This window comes from Fukomys damarensis, unplaced genomic scaffold (genome assembly GCF_012274545.1).
Source record: "Fukomys damarensis isolate Sample0158 unplaced genomic scaffold, DMR_v1.0_HiC HiC_scaffold_14, whole genome shotgun sequence".
NCBI lineage: Eukaryota > Metazoa > Chordata > Mammalia > Rodentia > Bathyergidae > Fukomys > Fukomys damarensis.
Genome location: NW_022900926.1, coordinates 43,242,739 through 43,250,120, shown reverse-complemented (window position 1 = coordinate 43,250,120; position 7,382 = coordinate 43,242,739). Strand labels below are relative to the sequence as shown.

The 7,382-nt window shown below is 41.8% G+C and overlaps 1 protein-coding gene across 7 annotated transcripts in view; it reads left to right on the top strand.

Annotated features, from left to right (window-relative positions):
* The window catches only part of Tmem14a (transmembrane protein 14A), a 19,454-nt gene that overhangs the window by 3,482 nt on the left and 8,590 nt on the right, over positions 1-7,382 (top strand). Inside the window, exon 3 of one of the 7 annotated variants that reach the window (XM_010631079.3) lies at positions 6,014-6,069. The gene's annotated coding sequence lies outside the window, so the exon portion shown is untranslated. Of the gene's footprint in view, positions 1-6,013; positions 6,070-6,236; positions 6,341-7,382 lie in introns of those variants that run through there. The other 6 variants (XM_010631078.3, XM_010631077.3, XM_010631075.3 and 3 more) reach the window with 6 other exon arrangements.

Sequence of the window (7,382 nt, the reverse complement as noted above, 5' to 3'; positions counted from 1 at the left end):
AGTTCTGTATGTCTCACTTATCTGTATGTCAAATTCTTCCCCTCTGTTTGGGAAGTTTTCTGTCATTAATTCTGTGAACAGCTTCAAGTCATTTGTATTTTCTCCTGCTACTTCATGGATTCCTATCAGTCTTATGTTATTCTTCTTTGCATCATCTTGGAGTTGTTGGATGAATTTCTCATGATCACTTACTGATTTTAAGAGACCTCTCTTTTCACAGTCACTGGTCACTGAGTGCAATCCTATCTTCTTTATCTGAGATTCTATCTTTGCATTCTTTTATTCTGCTGCGAACACATTCTATTGAGTTTTTAAACCCCTGGATATCTGTTTGAATCTGTTTTATGGATTCCATTTCTTTCCTATGTTGGCCATTCATTGTTTCCATTTCTTTCTTATGCTGGGCCTTCAAGGCTTCTATCATGGTCCTGAGCTCATCTATTTTTTTGTCAGTTTCTGTTCTAGAGTCTCGAATCATGACTTTCATTTTGCTCACCATCTCTATGGTTATCTGGGAAATTCTTTCTGTTTTGAATTTTTCTAGCGCCTGATCTGTTTTGTTACTTCCTGTTCTATGAGTTCACGGTGTACTGCTGGTTCACTGTCAGACTTTTCATCCTCATTTGCCCTCATTTGCCCACTCACTTGAATCAGGGGTACAGCAGGGGATGAAAGAATAATATACAAAGAACAAGGAATAAAGAATAACAATCAGCGCCAGCAAGGAAGCCTTCTTGAGCCCAGTCAGCGGGGACTAGGTAGCCGTGCCCTCCACTGCCTGTGCTGCCACCAGCTCCATCCAGCAAGGAAGGTAGCCGGGGCAGGTGCCCCTGAACACCCCTATCCCCACCCATTTTCTTTATCCATTCTTCTATTGATGGGCATCTTGGCTGTTTGTAAGATTTAGCTCTTATAAATTGTGCTGCTATAAGTATGGGTATGTGTATATCACTGTAGTATGATGCTTTTAACTCTTTTGGGAAGATACCTAGAAGGGGAATGGCTGGGTCAAATGGAGCCTCTAGTTCCATTTGAGGAATATCTACTAATTTTCCCAGTTGTACCAGTTTACATTCCTGCCAACAATGAAGAAGGGCTCTCTTTTCCCCATAGCCTTGCCAGCATTTGTTATTGATTGATTTCTTGATGATAGCCATTCTTTCTTTCTGGAGATGGAATCTCAGTATTTTTTTTTTTTTTTTAGTTTGCAGTTCTTGAATGACCAGTGGTATTGAATATTTAAAAAATGTATTTTTTTGCTGTTGTGCTTCTTCATCTGAAAAGTGTCTCTTCCTTTTTTTTTTTTTTTAATAGTATGGGGATCAAACTCAAGACCTTGTGCTTGTGAGGCAGGTGGCGGCACCACTGAGCTAAATCCCCAGCCCAAGAAGTATCTATTTATTTTAAATGTCCATTTTTGGCCTGAGTCTTTAAATATGAGGGATCTGATTTTTTTATTTTATTTTATTTTTTATTTTTTTGGTACTGGGGATCAAACTCGTGACCTTGCAGTTGTAAGGCAGGTGACAGTATCACTGAGCTAAATCCCTGGCCAACAGATCTGATATTTTAGTTCTTTTTATACTCTAGATGTTAGTCTTTTGTCTGAGAGTAGCTGGTAAGTATTTTTCCCATTCTATAGAATATCTCTTTACTCTGTTGGTGGTTTCTTTCACTGTACAAAAGCTTTTTAATTTGATGTGATACCAGTTGTTGATTCTTTATAATATTTCCTGTGCAATCAGGGTTTGGTTCATAAAGTCTTTGCCCACGCTTATATGTTCTAAAGATTTACCTAGATCCAGCAAAGTAAGTGTCTCTATTTTTATATTTAGAGCTTTGATCCCATTTAGATTTTACTTTAGTGCATGGTGAGGGATACAGATCTAGGTTTAGTCTTCAGCATGTGGAAAGCCACTTGCTCCAGCACCACTTATTAAAGAGGCTACCTTTCTTCCAGTGAAGGTGTTTGTCCACTTTGTCAAAGATAAGGTTGCTTAGTGTGCTTGGAGTCATTTCTGCATCTTCTGTTCTGTTCCATTAATCCCCTGGTCTGTTTTATTTTCTAGTACCATGCTGTTTTTATCATAGTAGCTTTGTAGTATAACTTTAAATCAGGGATTATGGTGTTCCCTGCCTTGTCCTTGCTGCCCAGGATTTGCTATTCTAGGTCTCTTCTGGTTGCATACGAATTTTGGGATTGTTTTTTTCTATTTCCCTGAGGTATACTGTTTGTATTTTGATCAGGAGTGCATTAAATCTGTTTAACAGTTTTGGAAATATGGCCATTTTTACAATATTGGTTCTGCCTATCCAAAAATGGGATATCTTTCCATTTTCCGATATCCTCTTCAATCTCCTTTTTCAGAGTACTGTCATTTTCAGCGTATACATCTTTCACTTATGTTGTTAGATTGCTTCGGTAGTCTTGAGAAGCTCTTTACTAATGGATGATAAAGCTTCTGGGTTAATGCCTTGCCCACAGAGTTGTATACAAATGCAGAGAGTTTCCATATCTAGGCCAGTATTCAAACTTGAGCAGAGCATCTGTAGTCTTCCTCCCTGCACTGAAGTTCATCACCTGGCTGCCCCATCACCACTGCTCACCATGACCAAGGCCAAGGGAGGTAAAAGAAGCACCCTGATTCCAGTGAGGGCATTAATGAAACTGGAGAGTTCATAAATATGGTTGATATTTCGATTAAATACCGACTGCACTTAGCTCATCCATCTGCATATTCATCAGAGGTTGCAGATGTAAATTGAGTTACATTCTATTCAGTCTATAAACTTAACAAAGAAAAGGAAAAGATCTCACCTGTTCCATGTCCAGCATGCACACACACACACACACACACATACACACATCAGTGTTAAAAGGGGGTGTGATTTACTTAAGTGATAGTGAGACTTCTGTAATGAAAGTTTTTGGTTACTTTTCAGTTTCCTCAAAAAATAGAGAACTATTTGATGAGATTTTTGGCTTTATAGAAATGGAGATAATTTCTTTAGACGTGTAGGTATCATGTTGCCAGCCATACAAAAGATGCTAAAATATTTGCCTGCTATAAAATCATATTTTCAAAGTGTGGGCCCAAAGGATGTCCTCTAATTTGGAAATATATATTTGGAAGGATGTTTGGAAGGATTATAGTACAACAGAAGTTTATATGCTGCTTTTGCAACACTGTTGATCTTTGAAAAGACCAGAAGAAGCCTAGAAAAGGATGGATTGAAAGCTTCTGAATTACCTGATATTATGGACAGTTTGAGACAGAAGCTCATACAACAGACAAAATGATGCATTTTGGCGGGGGGGATTAAAGACTACTCTGGAACTTTTAAAAAAATCAGAAAAAGGCAGCCAAGTAAGCAGGACTTTCTCAATTTCCTAACTAAAATTGTAATTTATTTGGACTCCAACTTTAATTTCACCAGTTAAATTATTACCTCCATGCTTTAAAGACATTCTTTCTGAGATGTTTGATTTGTAATTACATCCATGCAGTGGACATTTTAGACGTGGATAGCCTCTATGATGAGTTTATACATGTAGTGTGGCCCTCATTGACAGTCTGTCAGAGTGAGCCTGTGGATGCAATGTGGGTGGACACCTTGAGGGAAATAGAAATTCATTCTTACAAGCCTACAAACTTTCCATTGTCAGTAAGTAAATTCCTAAGAAACACTTTGGTTGAGAGGATATTCAGCTTAATGTCATCCCATTGGACTGATAGTAAGAACCAGTGTAACATGGGTGCAAGAGCAGAGCTGCAGGTCAGAGTGAATTTAACATTTAGCTATGTTGAGTTTGACCACTATATAAGAGAAAAGAAAGGTATCCTAAGGCCTGCAGGCAGTTTAGAGAAATATTATTGGAAAAGGAAACAGAAAAAGTGGAAACATTCTTCTGTATCAAACAGGAGGAACAATGTCATTGTTATTTTTATTAAATATAAATATCTGTTTAATCCATGTTTTCCTTTTAGATCTTATTTTGATATATTTTTGTCATAATATCCACAGCATGTTAGTATAGCATCAAATTTAGTAATTATCTCTGTATGTATAACACACATTTGGATGCTTGCTTATAATTTCTTTTACTCATTAGCAGAGGCTAAGTGATAATTATCACACTGGATCTGAAAGGAGAGAAGAATCAAAGATCTGAAGTGGGCTTTAAAAATGAACGAGTCCCTGTGATTTTGGTCTTCACCTCTCAGAATGAGGGTGATCCTGGAAGAGCTGAGAGAAACTGAGTTTCTGAACATGGGAGAGTGAGGATGAGGATCCTATGGCACTAGCCAAGCTGTGAAGACCCTGTCTGAGCAACCATCCTGAGAGTTGGGATGTTGACCTTGCTCTCCCTTTCTCTAATTGTCCTGTACACAAACTAGGAGAATTTACAGTACTGTAGATTGGGAATTTTGATCTGCAAATCCCAAGGAGCCTGAGGACAGAAATCAGGATATCAAAAAACTTAGATGGAAAACAGAAATTTCTATTTTCACTAACCTCCAATGGAAATATAACATTTTTTTTCTAGGCAACAAACCGTAGAAGCATTAGTCCCTGTGTCTGTCATCACTGGGAATCACAAACATTTACATGTTATAACTACTTTGAAATATTTATGTGGAGTACCCCTAGATCTTAAAATATGTTCATAATCACAGATTTAAATGTTAATAATTTGATAATATATTTTAATAAAGTTGGCTTCCTTAGTAACTTTACATTGTGCATTTCTCCAGCATGGCGAAGGAGTTGATGTCACATTGGAATTTAAGAATCTTCCGTGGATCATGAATAGAAAGCTTTATACATTGTCCTCACCTTAGGCTGCAGCCTTAGCAATTGCTGGAAGAGGTAGCAGGTAAAGGGCTATGAGTGGAGAGAATATAGTCCCTTTGCTAAACTCAATCCTGCTTCCACATATCTGAGAGTATGGGATTCCCACAGGATACACAGTTTTTCTTTCACGTTAGGTGAAATGCCTTGAAGAGTATCTTGAGGCTGCCTGCAGCTCTTACTACCTCAGTGGCAGTGTGCAAAGGATCTCAGCATCTAGCCTGAGCTGTATTTTCAACCTGAGTACCGAGGTGCAGGGGAATATTTATCTAGGTCATTTCACTGGCATTAAGGGATACTTCAAGAAGGTTTTCATCTTATTTTCATTAGGGAAAGTGTTCCTGGAATCTCAGCAGATAGGTTGAGGATGCTGAAAAAGAGGTGCACAGGAAGGGATGGAAAGAAGGCTGGGGAAACCAAGGCAAACTTCAGGATGCCGCTTCCTCCATATTCCAGTGTCTCACCATCAACTCCCCTGGCAATCTCCAGGGGTTTCATAACTCCTCAGGACTGAGTTGGACTTCTCATGAGTTAGATACAGTCATGTTGCTTCCCTAACATATTTTATGTGCAGGAACTTGACCCAGCAAATAAATTCCACAAGATTTAATGCGTATCTTAGGGTTCTTTCTTTACTTTTTTGTACTCTGAGGAATTCTGATATTCTCAGCCCCATAAAATCCCAGAGCTGTTTGGCTCCTAGAGGACAGCCTTCAAATTCCTGAAGAACTATTGTATAAGAGGGTTGGAATTACTATAAAAGGCAAAACGCGATGAGAATTTCAAGTTCTTTCTTGGGAACAGATTAGCCTGTACTAGACAAGTTTTAAAGCGCTTTCCAACTCTCGGATTGCATACCATTCCTCCTAGATATCAAAGTCCAGCAATCCCTTGCTTTTGTATAAAACCGCAGCCTTGATTTCCCAACCACAGCTACATGACCCTATAGTGTCATGAAGGGCATTAAACCTTCAAAACCAGACAAACTTGGGTTCTGACTTTGGACCTCTTAGTCATTTCGCCTCCCTGAACTTTGGTTCCCTCCACTGAAATGGGAACAAACTGCTAGAAAATCTGTAAAATGATTTGGTTCTGTAGAGCTCCCACGTGTCTTCGGAGTGGTGAATGAACTTCACTGTTTAAAAAATTCTCCTTACAGGGCTGGGGCTGCAGCTCAAGAGTAGAGCACTTGCAACAGTGTGCAGGAGGGGCCAGGTAAGAACCCTAGCAAGGAGGAGGGGTAAAGGGCAAAAACAAGCCTACAAACGCCTCTTCTCGCCTTCGGGAATCCTTGCTCCACCCAGCCAATCCAGCAGGGGGCAGCAGACCTCCGCCCCGGACTCCCCAGTTGGGCTAGAGTAGGCGAGGCGGGGCGCGGCGCAAGCGCAAAGCGGAGAAGCAGGGCCTGGTCTGCGTGGGCGGGGCGCGAAGCTGTACAGCGCCGGCCCGGTCGCTTCCGGACATCAGGTACCGCGCTTTCCCGCTGGTAGGCCCCGACCTCTTGTTTTTCCAGGCGCTGGGAGGGCTCGGGGCTGTGGTGAGCTGTGCATGCCCGCAAAGGCACAGAAATGAAAGGGCGTTTTCTGAACGTCCCCCAAGCTCCCCTCTCCCCACATCGCTGCTTTCCTCCTGGGAATTTCCTGAATTCTGCCTTTTCGTGGCCCCATCCTGCTTTCTACCCACCCGGCTGGAGCTGGGGTGATGGTCACGAACAACTGCAAAAATTGCCTGGGAGGGTTTTAGCCTTTTACTTCACTCGAAATTGTCTTCCATGCTCAGGGAGTAGGTAATTGCTACACTCTTAGCATGTGGAGATGCTTTGTCTACAGCATTGTACAGGAAATCTCTTACTTCTCCGAATTTTGGAGAATTTGGGGCTGGGGCCCAGGCATGGCTTTGCCACCTGGTTTGGAAAGCAGTGCGGTAAATCATTTTGCCGCTTTGTACCCAAGATGTTTGCAACTGGAGCATGTGAAGGCCTCCCCACCCTGCCGGCCCCATCCCTTCATCCCTCTGACTTGAAGGTGTTTCTGGCCTGGTCAGATCGCCTCTCCCTGGAAAGGGAGCAAGAGGTGAATTGCTTTCTGTCTGAATTTCTCTGTGAGAATAGAAGGTTTTTGCAAGCATTGTGAGTAGATGTATTTTGTCTCCTTAGAACAGCAGTCATTGCACTAAGGACGTAAGGAGCTGTTCGGCTCCTGGCAGATAAACTGCTGGGTGGGGAGGTAGGGGGCCCATAGTCTCAGCAGAAGCTGCTCCTTTGATCACTCACCCACTCCTTCCGTATAGACTAAGCATTGACTGGTGCAGGGCAGCCTGCGGGAGCTGGGAGGAGGACAAAGATGAACCGAACCTGGGTCTGCCCGCAGGGAGCTTGGCTGGCTAAGAGTAGCCTTGCCCGAGTTCAAGGGACTACTCCTCAAGAGAGGGCACTCAGGAGCCGGGGTTTTAGCTCAGGAGTTCCGCCGCCTGCCTCGCAAGCGCAAGATCCCAAGTTCATCCCTGGTACAAAAAAAAAAAAAAAAAAA